The 18,274-nt window shown below is 32.6% G+C and overlaps 2 long non-coding RNA genes across 9 annotated transcripts in view; one reads left to right on the top strand and one right to left on the bottom strand.

Annotated features, from left to right (window-relative positions):
* LOC149542027 (uncharacterized) overlaps positions 1-8,051 on the top strand; it is a 110,056-nt gene extending 102,005 nt beyond the window's left edge. The window contains exon 2 of the long non-coding RNA XR_016355420.1: positions 7,806-8,051. This is a non-coding gene — a long non-coding RNA (uncharacterized LOC149542027). The remainder of the gene's footprint in view (positions 1-7,805) is intronic.
* The window catches only part of LOC149542026 (uncharacterized), a 269,466-nt gene that overhangs the window by 227,415 nt on the left and 23,777 nt on the right, over positions 1-18,274 (bottom strand). The window lies entirely within an intron of this gene.

Raw genomic sequence — 18,274 nt, 5'->3', positions numbered from 1 at the left:
TATTTGTGTATCGTGTATAGATATATTTGTCTATCTTTCTTGTGCTTCTATAGCCTTCTCTTCTTGATCATTGAGTTTGTTATTCAACCATGTCAACATTGATAGTTGCGTCAACCTTTACAGATGTATTTACTGGTGTTTGCACTAGAGGTTGCACATGGGTAGCTAAAGGGATGGAAGAAGGTGGTTCTTGTGGATTCACCTTGTCCTTTGTTATATCAGCTACTACCTTCTGGAGCTCTTCTACACTCATCAATATAGGATTCTCACACAAATTTTCTTGGACTATAGACTGATCTAATATTCTCTTCAAGTCATTTGTAGTTAATCGATTGATGTTCTCAAGTGAAGCATTAGAAACATCCTTAACAATAATTATCTCTGTCAACTTGTTTGTGTGATTTGGGGGGCTAACACTTGGCACTTGTGTTTCTTGCACACTTTTTTCCTTTTGCTTCTCTTTGACTATTACCTTGTCTTCATCTTGTCTTTTAGGTTCTTCCCTAATAGTTTTATCTATCCTCTCATATTCTTACATATCATCATCATTTTTTTCATCATCCTTGCTATCTTGCTTGTTCTCATTCTTATCATCCTATTTCTCTTCAGAGGGATCAACCTCTCTTTGTTTTATAGTGGTTAAACCATAAATTCATTTCTATATTTGGGTTGATTTCTTAACCACATCATCTATATTTCTTTGTCAAATGCTAAATGCTCTATATTTAGGTGTAAACCTAGCTACACATTTCTTTGTTGCCTTAGCAATCTGTCCTTTTGTTAGCTCTGGCATCACTTGAGCTAATGTTTATTCTCTAGTTTGTTTCTCAAGATTTAAACAATAATGAAACTTTTTGTCAACAATGTCATATAGAATTTTGGGTATTGTGTTGGCAAACTCAAGTGGAGTATTCTTAAATTTGGACATCATAGCATATACTGACTCTTCCACTAGATTCTTTTCATCTCTACTCAATTTATTAAAATCAATGTTTTTTAGCCCTATCATATCTACATTATCTTTAATATTATCACAAATATTCTCAAGATCAGATTTAGGTGCATGACTTACCACCCTAAACTAACTTGTATCTTCAGATTCTATCTTTTCATCATATGTTTTAGGTTGAGCAATATATTTCCTTCTTTGTTTCTTCTACTCTTGTCCTCCTTGTTCTACTTGCCTTTTTTTATCCTTATCCTTTTGTGTGGTTTCTCTTGTGCTTGCTCTTCTGGTAGGAGTTGTAGGCTTTTCTGGGCTAGGATTAACAATTTTCTTTGCCTTTGGTTTAGCCTCAAGCTAGGCCTTAGCCTTTGTCTTCTTTGGTGCTAACTAGGTATCTGCCTTCTTGATTTCCTCTTCCTCCTCGTCACCTTCTTCTTCTTGATATTCAGCCATGCATTGGGTTAAAGCTAGAGGTTCTTGAACTTGTACCTCTTCTTCTTCTTCATCCCTTCCCTCTTCACCAAATTTAGCCTTCAGTTTTCTTACCATTTTGTCCTTATTTTTCAATGTAGAGGTTGTTTTAAGTTCCATTTCAACCTTTGACTTTACAACATCATAATTACCAAATATTTTGGTTGATTTTTCATTTCTTCATCAAGAAGTGCAGTGATGGCAGCTTAGGCTTCATCCACATTGATTTCATAACCTAGAGGTCTTAGCCATCTAACCCTAGGTACTACTCCCTAAATATAAGTGTAATCAATGTCTACAAGGAAAAATATGTCATTATAATGTTGTTCTACCAAGTAAATAGGTATCCTTATTCTCCGCTTCATAGATTTCTTGAAGTCTTCAAAATAGTTGTCATAATTGACTCAAAGTTATCTCTCATTTGCTCAATATACTCATTGATTTGGACAGCCATAGATCTATTTGTCTTCAATCCAATTTTTTCAAAAGATGGGAATTCATTCTGTACATAGAAAAATATGCATACAAGAATTCATCCAAACTTACATTGTGCACTTTTTGTCTTTGTAATGGCACCTAGGTTCTCATTTTTCTATTGCAATTGAAGTTTTGCAAGATCATAGGTGTGATCTTTCTTCACAATTTTGTATCCAACATCCACTACTATGCAGGGCACACTATTTAACCTGCTTGATTGGGAAAACTTGTGGGAAATAACTCTAATAGAAAAATCAAGCAAATGATCTGCAATGGTGTCAATGGTCATACCATGCTTGTTCCACTTTGCACCTATAGTTTTCTCAATGACTTCTTTTGAGTCACTTCTTAATGTCTTGGGCCAATCTAGGGTTGCATAACCAGTAACCTTATGGACAATCTTTTATGAAATTTTGATTGGTTCACCCTCTAACCACAGAAATCCAGCATAAATTCTATTCAGAACTATTTTAATCCATTCATTCTTAAAAATTGTGGGAAAATCTAAGGCATGCGTTAAACCCTTTCTTTCCACAATCTTAAATTCTTCCTTCAAGACTTCATTTTCACATAATTTTTCATATGCCTGTCTTATTTCCATGTCACCTATGGCTCCTACTTTGTAGTTGTAACATTTCCTCATGTCTTGAACCATTATTACTTTAAGTGGGATCATGGATAATGCTCCTACTACGTCATTTTTATAGGCAACTTTTGGAATAGCTTTGAAATTTGGTTGTTTAACCTCATTGCTAACTAATTAAACACCAAACACATCTTTTTCTTTTATAGCTCTTGAACTAGAAGCCATTTTCACAAAGTCAGGTTTATCAAATTTAAAATTGTGCAACTCAGCTTATGAAGAATACCTTTAAGATTTGATGAACTAGTGCTTAATCCTTTTCAGTGCTTCAAACTAGTTTGTAGATCATTTCTTCGCTTTGCTCCTTCTTGTTGTGAATTTGTAATGAAAAAAAGTAGAAAAAATTGACCTTACACCCTTCAAAACTCTAAAATTAATGCTTGGTCATGTATAGTAGTAAAACTCAGCATCAACACAATTACTATTTCATTTGGCATCTTTTGTGACTTCCTTCACTCAATAGCTACTATAGACTTAGCTCCAACTGACTCTGATTAGCAGCTCCACACACACTAATAGTTACTCAGCATAACATGAGAGTTGAAGATTTTAACCTTGAATTTTCCTTGAATTCTTGCATCTTAATTCATGTGAATGGAGTCATTTTAGTACTAATTTCTTTTGGAACTGATGTGTAATGCAACAATTTTAAATATCAATCCCACATACCTCTTATTTTCTTAGTTTGATGAAGTGTGACCAGTTGACCCATTAGATGAAGTGATCCCTTCTCCATTTGATGTACTACCAGCATCTTTCTTCTTCCATGTCTTGTTCATCTCATTCTTGATGTGCTCAACATGTGCCTTGCCTTTACCTTTATCAAATTCACAACTTGGTGTCTTGGACCTAGTTGGACAATGCTTGCTAATGTGACCAGTCTTGTGACAACTAGAACATGTGATTTAACTCAACCATCTCTTATAGTTACCACTAAAGTGTATTCTAATGCAATTTTCAAGGATGTGTCCATATTACTGATAGTAGTGATAGCTATAACTTGTATTATAATACTAGTTATAGAATTGTTCATAGTTTCTTAAATTTGTTGGCTTGCTTGATGACCATGTGGACTTAGATCTACATTCAAAGGCTTTATATCCATACTTCTAACAATTATAGAAGTGTCCTTCAAATTTTGGTGCATGCATGATTTTGGTTCTACATTCCTATGTCTAATGACCTTATTTGTTACACTTGTGACAATGAGTCATGTTCTTTGGCTTAACATTCTAACTTGCATTCTTGGTCCTACAAACATTAGCTATATGTCCTTTCTTACCACAATAATGAAAAGTGGGTTTGGAGTTCTTATCTTAGTCATTTCTTTCTTCAACATTCTTGGATGATTCTCGTTCTTCAGTGCTTGTGTAACCTAGTCCTGATGTATCATTACTAGTTCTAGGAGATTTTAGTAGCTGCTCAAAATACTTGATGGATTCATTTGGCTTGTTAAAGCTCTCAACAATCTCTCTTTCTCTCCTCAGATCATTTTGTAGTTGTTCATTCTACAACTTCAGTGTGGTAATTTCAATTTCTTCAACATTCAACTCATGATGAGCATTCATCATCTAACTTAGGTTATCCAATTGCATATTGGAGATTCTAGCAAGCTCAGTTGGCTTCTCTTCTATTCTATTTGCTAGGATTCTCCTGTCTTCTTCAATCATAGCCTTATCTTCTATGGCTTTCTTCTTTTGTTTAGTTACCTCACATAGTATCATGCCTTGGAATCCTTTCTCTATTTTGAGATTTCTAATCTCATCAGCTTGTACTCTGTTCTTTTCCATCAGCTCTACAATTGCTGCATCAAATTCATTTCAGTCTCCATTTGCAAATAACTTGGTGGTGTCAATTTTTTGTATTATGTGTCATTCTCTACAATGGCTATGTCTGTCCTTATTTTTATGGATTTCCTTAACTCCTCTTTGGCTTCATCTAGTGAATGCTAGATGAGTTGTATCTCAATTCCTTGGTTCTCAATAACCTTTCCTAGTTTGTAGAATTCCATTTCAAGATCTTTTCTCTAAGCTGTAAAGCTTCTCCTTCTAAGAACTCTGCTATGATACCAATTGATGGAATTAAAAATGTGAAACATATAATTCTAAGAGGGTGGGGGAGGGTGAATTAAAAGTTCAAAGTTTAGCACTTAAAACCCTTTTACCATTGATTAGATGCATGTAATAAACTGAAATGAAATGTAAAGAAAATGCATCAAATAGACATATACAGATTTGACACTTGATTGGATTACCTAGAAACCCTCCAAGTGAGAAGGTAAAACTGGGGTGGGGATGACACCCACAATTTTTTACTATTCTAGAAATAAAGTGTCACTTGTTAAGGTTACAAGATGTTGATCATGAAACATGATTTTCCCTGTAAAAGGCCTACTCTATTAAAGGCTTACATTAGACTAGTAAATCCCAACCTATTAAAGGATTTTAACACCCTATTAGAAGTGTACCTGATTAAAGGACTTTAGAACATTCACTTGGAATGTCACCCTATTAAAGGATTTTGCAATGACTGTTAAGTCAACCTTAGTCCAAAGGATTTCACTCTACTGATACAATTGTTAGAAAGTAATAGTAGAATGTTTGATTTGATGACTTACAACTTTGTCTTGTTGTTTTCAAATCACCGTTCTATTCTTCTTAATCCTTTCTGATCTAATATGTCAATGTTGTATCTTTGATCCTTTGTTCTACAAATTGATTCTATAATTCTTTTACTCTACTAAGTTAGCTTGAATGATCATTGATAAATTCACCCCTTTTCTTTCTTCTACTTTTCACTCACATTCATCTTTTGATTATGGGGCTTTGTCTTCCTTATAATGACTTTGGTGGCTTAAGGTTAGGTATGAATTTATGACTAAGATTCATTCTTTTTTCCATTTAACCTTTCCAATTTTCTGATTGGTTGCATGTTAATTTCATAGGGAACCCAAATAGATTCATCCTTATCTTTAAAGCTTCGAGATATATCAACAAATTGGCATACAAACAATTTATATAGTTGTTTATGTCATCACAAACAACCAAATCTAATCTATGTTACTTGGCATTTGATAATACTAATGCTCAGGACATAATATAGTTCTACTTTAGGCTTGACACCTAAACTTCTCGGCATCAACTACTTACTTGGCACTTGAATCACTCAGCATGGTCTATCTGCTCAGCACCAAAGTGACTCAGCACATGAGTGACTCGACACTCATTGCAACTCAACATCTATATATATTAGACTCAATAGGTATTACTAGCTCGACATGAACTTAGTAAATATCTTAAGTGTGTTGACACTCAATTGTCAAAACCAATCTGAGATCAACATTTACATGTGTAAGATAGTTGAATTAGTTTTAACTTAACAAGTATTTATTGTCAATTAAATTTTATTTGTTAATATTTTATTTTTAAATTCATAAGAAAATTAATATCTTTGAATTTAGAGCTAGTATAGGATTATAAATAAATAAAATCCTTTTGCCATAGGATAATAAACTTTCTTCACAGAAAGATTAACTAACATTTATTAGTAGAAATTAATTATTTAATAATTAAATTCATATTTATTATTATTTTTAGTTGTTCATTTTTCTTAACAATAGTCTTCACGTGCTAGTCTATTAAATTTAATTTTCAATACATTAACATGTAATTGAATAGAATTTTATATACATGTATATATGTATATATATAATATACATATATGTATATATACATATATGTATATACACATATATGTATATACACATATATGTATATACACATATATGTATATATACATATATGTATATATATATACATATATGTATATATACATATATGTGTATATACATATATGTGTATATACATATATGTATATACATATATGTATATATACATATATATATATACATATATATATGTATACATATATATATATATATATGTATACATATATATATACATACATATAGATATATGTATCTATGAATATATATTTATATATGTGTATATATATGTGTGTGTGTGTGTGTGTGTGTGTGTGTATATATACACACACATACATACATATACATATATATATGTATATGTATGTATATATATATGTATATGTATGTATATATATGTATGTATGTATGTATGTATGTATATGTATATGTATATGTATATGTATATGTATATGTATATACATATACATATACATATACATATGCATATACATACATACATACATACATATTCATTTATGTGTGTCTGTGTGTGTACAATTTGTCAATAAATAATTACATAGAATTTCACTATTTCTTCAAAATAATTTTTTTAGTTAATTATGTGTTGAAAATTTAGAAATATTTATTGATATTTATTAATATATATATTTTTAAAAATAGTTTATAATATTTTGAGTACTTCAAATATTTTATATATGAGAATATATAACTAAATGAAAGTATATTTTGATGAAATACATTTTTTAATAGTTAATAATTATTTGTTAGTTTTACTTTATTTATTAATTTTTTTTTTTTAAAAGCCTTATTTTCATCATTCATATGAATAAATTCCATGTCATAATTAATAATTTAGTGTATTACTAGCACTTGCACTAGAAGGTGCAATGTGTATGCCGATAGTAGCATATGATGTATAGTTTCTTTAGTATGAGAGAAGAAGAATCCTTTTATGTTGTTACTATTTGCTTTGGTAATTGTTTGAAAGATGTCTTGTTTTATCTGCAATTGATTTGAATAATTTGTAACAAATGCACATCACTAATCATAACACTGTTGAATTTTCTTGCCTAGGAAAATCATATCATCAAGTACAAGAGATATAAATTTAATTTATGAGGGGCAACTTACTTTTTGATTATTTGGTACCATGAATTTTCATCAACATGTCCCTTCTTAAAGTTTTCCATAAATTGTTTATGCTTGAAACTTGTTCTACTACTATTTGTTGGCATCTTTGAACTCCTTAACAGAAGAATTTTTCATTAGATATAGATTAGGTTGATGACATACATATATGTATAAAATAGTAATTAAATAGTAGTCTTCCAAACCTTGATTTTTGAAAGGGAAAGTTCTTGTAAGCGTGTTTCTTCTTTTTTCCTTATGGTTGTGAATGATTTTTTTTGCATTTCTAAATATCTTTCAAATGAGAAATGTGGTTGAATGCATAGGCCCTTTAATGACTCGAGTCTAGAAATTGTTGTGAATGTCAAATCTTGTCTTTCTATTTTACCAATGTCAATTGTTTCTTTGTGTAGTGTAAGCCCTTGAGATTTGTGGATAGTTAAAGTCAGGCCATTATTATTGGGATTTGTGTTTGCGATCCTAATGTCAAAGGAACTATTGGTATGACTTTTGGATCATCTATGTTCGAAGGTAGACCATTGTAATTACTAACCCTTGTTGTAACATAAAGTGGAAGTTCTATTGTTTAGAATCTAGGCTATAAATAATATCAATTATTTCACGTAGCACTCAATTTACAAGGCCTTCTTTTGTCCATATGTTTGTTGTCAACACGATGCATTTCCCTTTGCATATAATAATTTCCTTTTCTAGTTGTTCATATGTAGTTACATACTGTATGTTATTTGTAGTGCTTGTTGCTATACTCATCACAATTAGAATATTTAACAGTTTTAACATTTTTTTTTTGCGTAGTTTGACAAGATCATTGTAGCAAATAGATGTATTGACATATCAAATGCTTCATTTTCATTAGGTTGAATGTGTTTATTTGTGTGTGTTCTTAGGAGCTCCCAATCTTCCTATGTCACTTTTTCATTTCATATGTTCTTTAGGAGTTCCCAAAACTATGCTTGTTGTTGATCACCACCTTATTTTCAAAAAACTTACTCCAATGTGATAATTGTTTTGAATTGATGCCATAATATTCTAGCATTAGAGTGTGGTGTGTATAGAGCTTTGTCCATCACAAGTTGTAATTTAGCAAAGTTACCAACTAAGATTATAGAAATTCCACCAAAGTAGAGTTGTTAATTTTGAGGAAATGCTTGTCACAATATACTATCTATTTTTAGAAGCAATTTTGGGCCAATGAAAATTAGTTTATTGATAACCATGTATTTTATTTTCTTTAAGTCCACTTGGAATATGGTCAATGCCTGCCCCTATAGTGGTTGCATTTGTTTTATAGGTATCTTTAGAACTATATGAATTGTTGATGCATATATGTTGTACTTTGCAACACTTGTAAGAGCTACTATTAGTATGATATTCTTCTATTGGTTCTCATTATTATTTAGTTTATTTCAGATTATGTTAATAAAGTATGATTTTTTTATACTAGTTGTAACCTTAATTATCATATATAGTGGCTTTTTTGCTACATAATTTTTATGTTTTTGGATTATTGCAAGTGTTTCTTGTTGTTTTGTTGATAGTGGATAGTTTGGTACATGCTTCTTTGGTAGAATATTTTGACCTTCTATATATCTTTTACTAATAATTATAAATTGTGTTCCTATTGCATGTAGATGTTGGGGAATGCTATTTTATATGCAGTTGTTATTGTTATCAAAGTAATGTTTTCCAAGAATGTCAAGTTCATTGATTGTAATGCTTTGTGTGGGAACCATTTATAACAACATTTACCATTCATTTTGATTAACTATTTCTTGCATGTCAGCATAATCATTGGTATCATCCTCTTCCTCTTCTGAAATGTCTTTGTGTTCTTCCTTGTGATTGACATGCCATACTTGATATCCATTTGAGTTCATTTAAGCCTAATTTGCAATCTTTGATTCTCTTGTTAGGCCAACATTCATTTCTATATCCCAAAAATGCTTTTACAATAGGAGCTCACTACAGTAGAATACCTCAATTTTTTTTCATTTAGAATGCAAAATTGTATTGAATCTTGGATAAACATTGGCAATTGCTTAGATATTTCATTTTCTCCATTTATTTTGTCTATGATTTATAGAGAACTATATGATCTTGCTGACTCAAGAAGTGTTATCATCTCAAGCTTTGGTGGCCTTTGAATATATGCCTACAAGTATGAAGAGTGTATTTGATTTTCTCCTAATGCATTTGTTATCTTCTAAAAAAAATTATTGCAACATTTAGAGATGTAAAAGTATGACTATACACAAGATGCAATTTTTGAAGCATGTGACATGCTTCTTGTGAGCATATGTCATGCTCAGCTACAACTTCAGTAATAAATTTTATGTGTGCTAGTAGAGTTGGATTGTCAGGTTTCTAGGCTGAAGAAATTATTTTTAACATAGTAGTGTATGTCTCAAATGTTTTTTTTTTCCCTTGATACATACTTAGCAATGTATTTAAGAACAAGTTCTCATGAGATGACTAGTTGGCAATCTATGTTTTCTCTCCAAATTGATAACATTTTCCAATTGTGAATATTAAGTCTATCATCATTTCTTGAAGGTTCATATAATGTTTTACCATTCTCATCACATGTTAGAGTTGAAATACTTTGTTGTTTCCATGGTGCTTTGTCATGACACTCTAATTGTGTGCCCTTTTTTCATAAGCATGTTCCTTGACTACATCTTTTATGATGTTGGACCTTGTTGATGAATTCTTTTTAATCATGATCATTATTTGTAGATAGTATATATCATTTGTATTGATTAACCATGGGTCATCTAGTGGATTTTGGTAAAGCATATTATTTCTATGTGATGTTTCGTGAGGATTCCAAGTGGTAACATACCTATCAAAAAATAGTCATCCTCTTTAAAATTCATCTATATTATTCAAATCAAGTGTATCCATATCAGGTGAATTTTTTGAAGGATTTGATAAAAAAAAATCCACAAAGCCTTCAAATACCTGCATGCAAAAACCTATCATAGAAGAAAAGGACGAGAGGAGGTAAGGATTTTTCTTTGAAAATATGCTAATGTATTCTTAGAAATAGAAAAGATAAAAAAAATTACAAAAGATCAATCCTTATAAAAGGAGATCAAAGCCCGAAAGAGTAACCTAACAGGAAAAGCTATTTAATAATTACTAATTAATTATTAAATAAAGATGCAAAAAAGTATGCATAAAGATAAATCTTAAGAAGGGAATAAAAAAAATTTAATAAATTAAATTAAATTAACACTTTACTCTAACAACCCCCCTTAAGATGAGCAACAATGTAGCTACAAAAAATGTAGAAAGAGAAAGGAAACTACAATGCAATGCTAAAAGAAAACTTCGGTCCTGGCAACAAGGCTTGATAAGGTACCCAATCACAAAAAAAATTTTGTGAAACAAAGAAATAGAGAAAATCCAATGGGAAAAACTCTACTCCAAAAAGAGATTGCAATAAAAGAAGGAAGGAAGGACTCATCACTGAGACCCCCTAAGGACAAATTCCTTCACCCCAAGCATAGAATGTAGCTGAAAATACTATGGGGATGGAAAAGGTTTAGTAAAGATGTTTGCAACCTGCTCAATAGTAGGAATGTACTCCAAGCTCAAGGCACCATCTTGAATGAGATGTCGAATGAAGTGCAAGTAAAGCTCAATGTGCTTGGTCCACTAATGCTCAACTAGGTTGTGTGAAATGCGTATAGCACTCTAATTGTCACACCACAAAAAGGTGGGACAATCAAGAGGAAATCCAAAATCTATCATCAACTATGAAAGCCAAAAAACCTCCTAACTAGCCGGTATAGCTGCCCTATATTCTGCCTTAGTATATGATAATGCATGAGCATGCTACTTCTTGAAAGACCATGTGATAGGACCAAAACCAAGACAAAAAAAAAAAAGGAAAATTACTATCACCATCCCAATTTGAATCTGTGAAACCAACAATGTGAGGATCTCTTGATGTGTAGTGAATGCTATAACATGTTGTAGCTCTAATATACCTCAGGATACATTTGGATGCTTGCCAATGACTCTCATGAGGATTATAGGACAATTGAGAGACAAGCCCAACCACAAAGGAAATATCAAGACGTATGTGTGTCAAGTACAAAAAACTACCCACAAGCTGTCTATATAGAGTGGTATCCACTATAGGAGTAGAGCAAGTGGTAGATAAAACAACACTTTGCTGAAAAGGTGTGAGGAAATGCTTACAATAAAGCATGTCAAATCTCTAAATCGTATCAAGAGCATACTTTTGCTGGAGTATGACTATCCCATTTGAAGATTGAACAACCTATAGGCCCAAAAAATAGTGCAAAAGTCCAATATCTATCATCTCAAACTGCTCTCTTAATGCTTTCTAAATGCCCTAGATCATGGAAAATGAGCTTCCTGTGATGATGAGGTCATCAACATAAAGCACAAGTATCAATAAGTTAGCCCCATTATGCTGAATGTAAACTGTAGGATCAAAATGACACCGAGTAAACTGGGAAGCAAGCAAGAAGGAATCCATCTTCTCATACTAAGCCCTAGGGGCTTGTTTGAGACCATATAAAGACCTCTAAAGATGACATACCAATGAAGAATCCTACACAAAACCATGAGGCTAATCCATATAGATTTAGTAATGAAGGTCTCCATGCAAAAAAGCACTCTTCACATCCATCCAAAAAAGTGTCCATCCCTATGAAGCTTCTAGAGAGAGTACAAAGTGAATAGAGTTCATCTTGGCAATAGGGGCAAAGGTCTTAGAGTAATCAATACCCTCAACCTATGAAAAACCCTTTGCAACAAGACATGCCTTGTACCTATCAATAGAACCATCTACAACATACTTGGAATGATACACCCAATGATGCTGACCCAACTTTCTTCCTTTTGGAAGAGGACACGAATCCCATGTTTAGTTCTTCATCAAAGAAGAATACTCCTCATCCATAGCCCTATCACCTATGAAAAATTTGAGGATCATCAAAAATGACATGACTCAGAAGGCCACTACCCACAGTCTGACAACAAGTATAACAAACATGTATAAGATCACCTACCAGAGGTCCAGCTACATCAACAATATCATGAGACCACTTGGGAACTTGTAGAATATCTAATGGAGGAGGCAAAGGGGGATCAATCTCAAGATCTTCCTTAGAGGAGACATAATCCTATAGAGGAGTAGATGAAGTACTGGGTAGTGAAGAAGAAGTTGATGATGAAGGATCCATAGAAGGATAATGCTCATCAAACTGAACATCTTGCCAAAATAAGACATCTTTGGAAATAGGATCAAACAACTTGTAAGCCTTCACATCCTCACAGTAGCCAACAAAAATGAGTGGTCAGCTCTTCTTCTCCATGGCTTTTCGTTGAGCATCTAAAATAAATGCCCAAGACTCACTACCAAAATTGCAAAAACTAGAAGCATCAGGCTTGACATGAGTCCAAGCCTCCTTAGGAGTCATGTGTCATAATGCCTTATGAGGCATCTGATTTTGAATATAGTTGGCACAATTGATAGCGTCAACCCAAAATGAAGAACTCATAGCACAAGACTATATCATACAATTGGCCATCTCCCATAATGTCCTATTCTTTCTCTTAGCAACCCCATTCTATTGAGGTGTATAGGGAATAGAGAACTGATGTTGTAAACCATGCTTAGTGTAAAAATCTTTGAAAAAATAATTCACATATTACCCCCCATTTCTAGTGCGAATACGCTTGACCTAAAGATTGGACTACTTCTCCATAAAAGTCTTAAAGATTTGAAATGAATCAAAGACATTAAACTTGTACTTCAAAAAGTACACCCATGTGCATCTAGAGAAGTCATCAATGAAGGTGAGCACATATCGGGCACCTAAAAAAGATGGAGTGGGAAATGACATACGATCACTGTGTATCAACTCTAATGTTTCCTTAGCATGTGTGGATCAACTTGTTGGAAAAGGATCTCTCTTATGTTTTCCAAGTGCACAAACTTGACACACACTATTAGTACAAGAGATCTAAGGTAATCTAATAACTAGCTCTTGTTTACTCATCTATTGTAAATATCTGTAGTTGACATGGTGAAAATGCTCATGCCAAAGTTTGATCACTGTGTCTGCATGAGAAATGAGAGAAACACCTATATAATTAGAGTTCTCAAAGAAATCAAATTGATATAAGTAAGATTGAAGATCAGCACTCCCTATAGCAATAACTAAATTAGGATCATGGAGGTCTCAAATAACAACATCATGTGGTGAGAACTCAACTGTCTTCCCACAGCTTGAATGAGAAATTTGAAAGATAGACAAGAGGTTTGTAGAAATGGCTAGAACTAAGAGAACATCTTGTATTGGAACCCCCCTCTAAAGAGATAGTTCCTGAACCTGTGACTAAAAGCTAAGAAGAATCATAAACTACAATCTGTGTAGTAACACTCTAAGAAAGTGAGGTAACCAATCAAGTGAGTGTGTCATATAATGGGAAGCTCTAGAATTAAGAATCCAAGGAGCTAGAGAAGATAATGTACATACCAAAAGAGCATGTCCTTTCCCTATAGGTGGAGGTAGAGGCTTTGGAGAAACAATACTAGACTGCTGCATGGCCTCCTTTAATTCCTCAAGATGTTTCCAACACCTAGAAATTGGATGTATTTTCTTGCCACAAAACTGCAAGGTACACCTGTATACTTCTTAGTCTTTGAGGAAGACTCGCTAGACTTAGAAGTATTACCCTTCTAAGATAGTTTTCAAGCATCTGATTTGGGAGGAGGCTTGAATGAACTCTCATTGCTTGTTGAATTTGTCTTATGCTTTAGTTTCTACTTTGGCTTTCCTATACATGTCTAAGCTACCAATGTCTTTGTCTTACAACAAGTCATAGTATCCAACTCTATGAGTTTTGACTGTTCTCTAGTCAAGCAATCATAAAAGAACTCAAAATAAGGCATAAAAATTTGATTCCCCAAAGCATTTTTGGTGGAATAGAATGTGGAAGCAAATATCTAAAAAATCCCTCAAATCTAAGAGAATCAAATAGATGTACTCAATAATAGTCTTTGTCTTTCCACAACTCTACAACAAGGATCTTTGTTGAGTAAACTTCATCAAGAAGTCATCAATAGTTAGAAAGGAATCTGGTGTAAGTGATATAAGCTCTATCTCTATTTGAAGTTCCCTAAACTCATTCATAGTACCAAAAAAGCCCTTAAGCTTGGTCCACATAGCTAGAGGAGTATTACACCCATCTAGATGAAACTGTAAACTATTTGATACCTATAATGCAATCAATCCAATTGCCTCATCCGTTTTATTTCAATGTTGCATGATCTCAAAAGGCCTCTAAAGAACAGGTTGAACTACATCTAAACATGACCATGACCCATTTGATCGGAGAAGCTAAGTCATTGAGGTCTTTTAGGTGTGATAATTGTGAGGGGTCAAAAGTTCTAGAGAAGAAGAGGTCTCGACCATTTTTTTAAGAAAGGGTTTGTTATTTTTTTTCTAATATACTGATATAATAATAGAAAATAATATAAAACCCCCCCACAATGCAATAAACTCAACCCCGGCTTTCAAATAGATTATGTGAAAGAGAGAAGAGCAAAAAAAATTTAGATACAAATAAAAAATATATGGTACCAAATACTGGTGGAAAGACTAAGAATCTAGAGAGTGCTTGAAAAGAGCTTTTTGACAATTTTTTCAGATCGTAAAATAGATCTATAATGAAGAAGTTATGGCCTCTAGAAGATAGAAATAATCAATAGATTTTAGGTGCCAAAATAGGTATCAATCTAGAAAAAAAAGTCCCAAAAATTTCTTCTCCATCATCTCTGTCTTGGAACCAACTTTCCAATGCTTCTTTTAGATCAAAATAACACCCCCGTATGCTCAAGTTTTTGCAAAAACAGTGACATGGCCCCCTAAAGAAATAATTTTTTATTTTCTTATAAAAATGATAATAATAAACCACCAATGAGTAGTGGTGGAGTTGAGCACGGGTGGCCAGGAGGTAGAGCACAGGGTGTGCAAGGGCAAAGCTTAGTGAGGCAGAGAGGCTAGACAATGATGCATTAATGGTGCTTGGGTAGAGACTAGTGCTGGCACCAGAAAAAACAAAACCATCACCACAAAGTTAGATTCTGACCGAGGGTAAAAGAAATTGTCAGCCACTAGAAAAATAACTGTTGACACCGAAAAATTATGTAGGTGCCCAAAAAAATTGCATCCATGTGCTGGAAAATGGCCTGTGGCCCATTTTAAATATATTTTAATTTTTTTTTGAAATCACCTTTGCCTATGTACAAGAGGCTGTATGACTTGGCAAATTTTTTTTGCCTCCTAAATCAACGTTGTCTAAAATGGACAAATATTATATGGAAATGGGGTTTTGATGCCTTCTAGATCCATCTGTAATGTTTGTTTGGCCTGAAGCAGCTCCAAAAATTAGTAACCCCCCTCTTTTCTTAGAAAATACCCAAAAAATTCCAGATTTGTTCTATCAAACCCTTGTTCTCCTTTTTCTCCAAATAACAAACAAGTTGTAGCAGATTTGGCTTTGATACTATGAAGGATTTGATTAAAACAAATCCACAAAGCCTTTGAATACCTGCATGCAAAAACCTATCATAGAAGAAAAAGATGAGAGGAGGCAAGGGTTTTGCTCTAAAAAATATGATAATGTATTCTCAAAAATAGAAGAGATCAAAAAGATCACAAAAAATCAATCCTTATTAAAGGAGACCAAAACCCAAAAGGGTAACCTAAAAGAAAAGACTATTTAATAATTACTAATTAATTATTAAATAGAGATGCAAAAAAGAATGCATAAAAAGAAATCTTAAGAAGGGAATAAAGTTAATTTAATAAATGAAATGAAATTAATGCTTTACTCTAACATTTTTTAATCTAAATTACTCCTTGTACATGTGTGCTTCCTCTATTTTGTCATTCTGTTCTGTACTAATTTTTTTTTGCACAGAGAAACTTTAAAATAACTTCCTCACAAAAAATTGTATAGTGGTGATGCATTTATAATGCTCCTATGTGAGGTTTATTGATTATGTTTTCCATGTGCTGTTTGTTTGATAACATCATTGGAGAAGTATCATTTGAAAATAACTAATGTAGATCTAGCCATTTTGTGTCTACTGCACTAAGTGTGAAGAAGAGGGTTGGTGATCCTATCTAATTGATCATATTTATTAGATCCATTTGATGACTACTCTAATTTGGGCCTGTACCTTGCATTGAAGAATTATAGTGCACCAATTATTGTGCCAACTAATTGCTCCACAAAATTTGTAGGCTTGCATGAGATATTCTATAGTAGGCATAGTATCCTCTATATTTATTTTAATGATTGTTGCTACAACTGCTTGGCTACAATGTCTAACCATTAGATTGAAGAAAAAATATGGAAATTGTGGATGTCTTCCAAATTTGTTATCATAAAACCTTATTAAGTGTTGTGCAAATTTATGCAGATGAAGTTCCCTTATCCTAGGTTCCATATAAAGTGTTGACCCTTTTGGAAATAGAGTGAGAAATTACATAACTAGTAAGCCCTGGGTGTTATATTAATTTATTTGACATGAATCTATCTCTGACCAATCTTTTATATCACTTGAATTTCCTTCAAGTTGTAATCTTTGTTTTATGATTTGTAGCTCAGGAGAAACTTTTGGTGGCTTACTAATAACTCTTATTGTATATGTTGTGCTAATTTCATTATGTTCTTCATTGATTTCCAATGGTATGTCTTTAGTTGTCTCAATAATTTTAAGCATATTGGATAAATCTATTCTTACTTTAGTGATCTCAGCTAGATGATCAACATGAATGGTGACATCCTTATAGTAGGGATCATATTAGATCTTGTATTGTAATGCATCTATAATATGAATTCTAAAAACATAAAAATCATAGGATTCACCTATTGTATGTAATCTTTGAACAATGAGTATATCTATATCTTCTATCATTTGTGGAAATATTGTTATAATTTTTTACTATCTTGTGCAAAGATTATCGTGTGGCCACAATATTTATACCAACTTCTAAAATTTTGAGTAACTTGTAATACTATGTTAACTATAGCAATCTAAATTTCTTCAACATGGATTAATCTTTTGACTACACAAGGTTTCTCTCCCAAATCCATGTTGTTTAAGAATAAAAACTAATGTATGTCCTTTTCATGCTAGCATCGATTGCATGTGCGAGTTGTGCTTGATAATTGAATGCATATTTGTGGACAGAATTCTTTGCATATAGTGCATGTTTGTAACTTTTTCAAAGCATCAATTCATTGTGTATTTTATTGTGTGCCATAGTATTGTTTGTATGTTCCATTCTTTGCACTTGTTTATTATTTTTTGGAACCCACAATGTTGGTCCTAAGAATTCAAAATAATTTTTTGTTCCATTAATTGTTGACCATTGTCTGTTTGTTGTATATGTTTTTAAAGTTGTTGCAATATTTTGGCATACTTTTGGACACTTACCTTTTCTTTATTACGCCCATAGTATTCTTAGCATTTTTTTGCTCTTGTGTCATTTTTGCTGTAGAAGTTGATTTTGTTGGAGATTGATTCTTTGTTGTTGTATTGGATTTTTTTCATCCTCCAATGAGTGCATCTCTAATTATTAAATTGGCTTCTCAATGGCTAATGTTGTAGTACAATGGTTTACTATTTGTTGTGGTGGATGTGAATGTCTCTCTAACAACTTTTCATGTCTATGAGAAACTATTACATCTTTTAAAAGCCTATGACAGGGTTGACTGGTCTTTCCTTCCTAGATATGGTGCTTAAGGCTTTTGGGTTTGATGAAAAAATTTGTAAGCTAATCTCTCAGTTGGTTACTACTTC

Source organism: Cupressus sempervirens, chromosome 8, assembly GCF_028749045.1.
Source record: "Cupressus sempervirens isolate cs-2001-9-10 chromosome 8, ASM2874904v1, whole genome shotgun sequence".
Classification (NCBI taxonomy): domain Eukaryota; kingdom Viridiplantae; phylum Streptophyta; class Pinopsida; order Cupressales; family Cupressaceae; genus Cupressus; species Cupressus sempervirens.
This window is presented reverse-complemented; position numbering and strand designations above follow the sequence as displayed.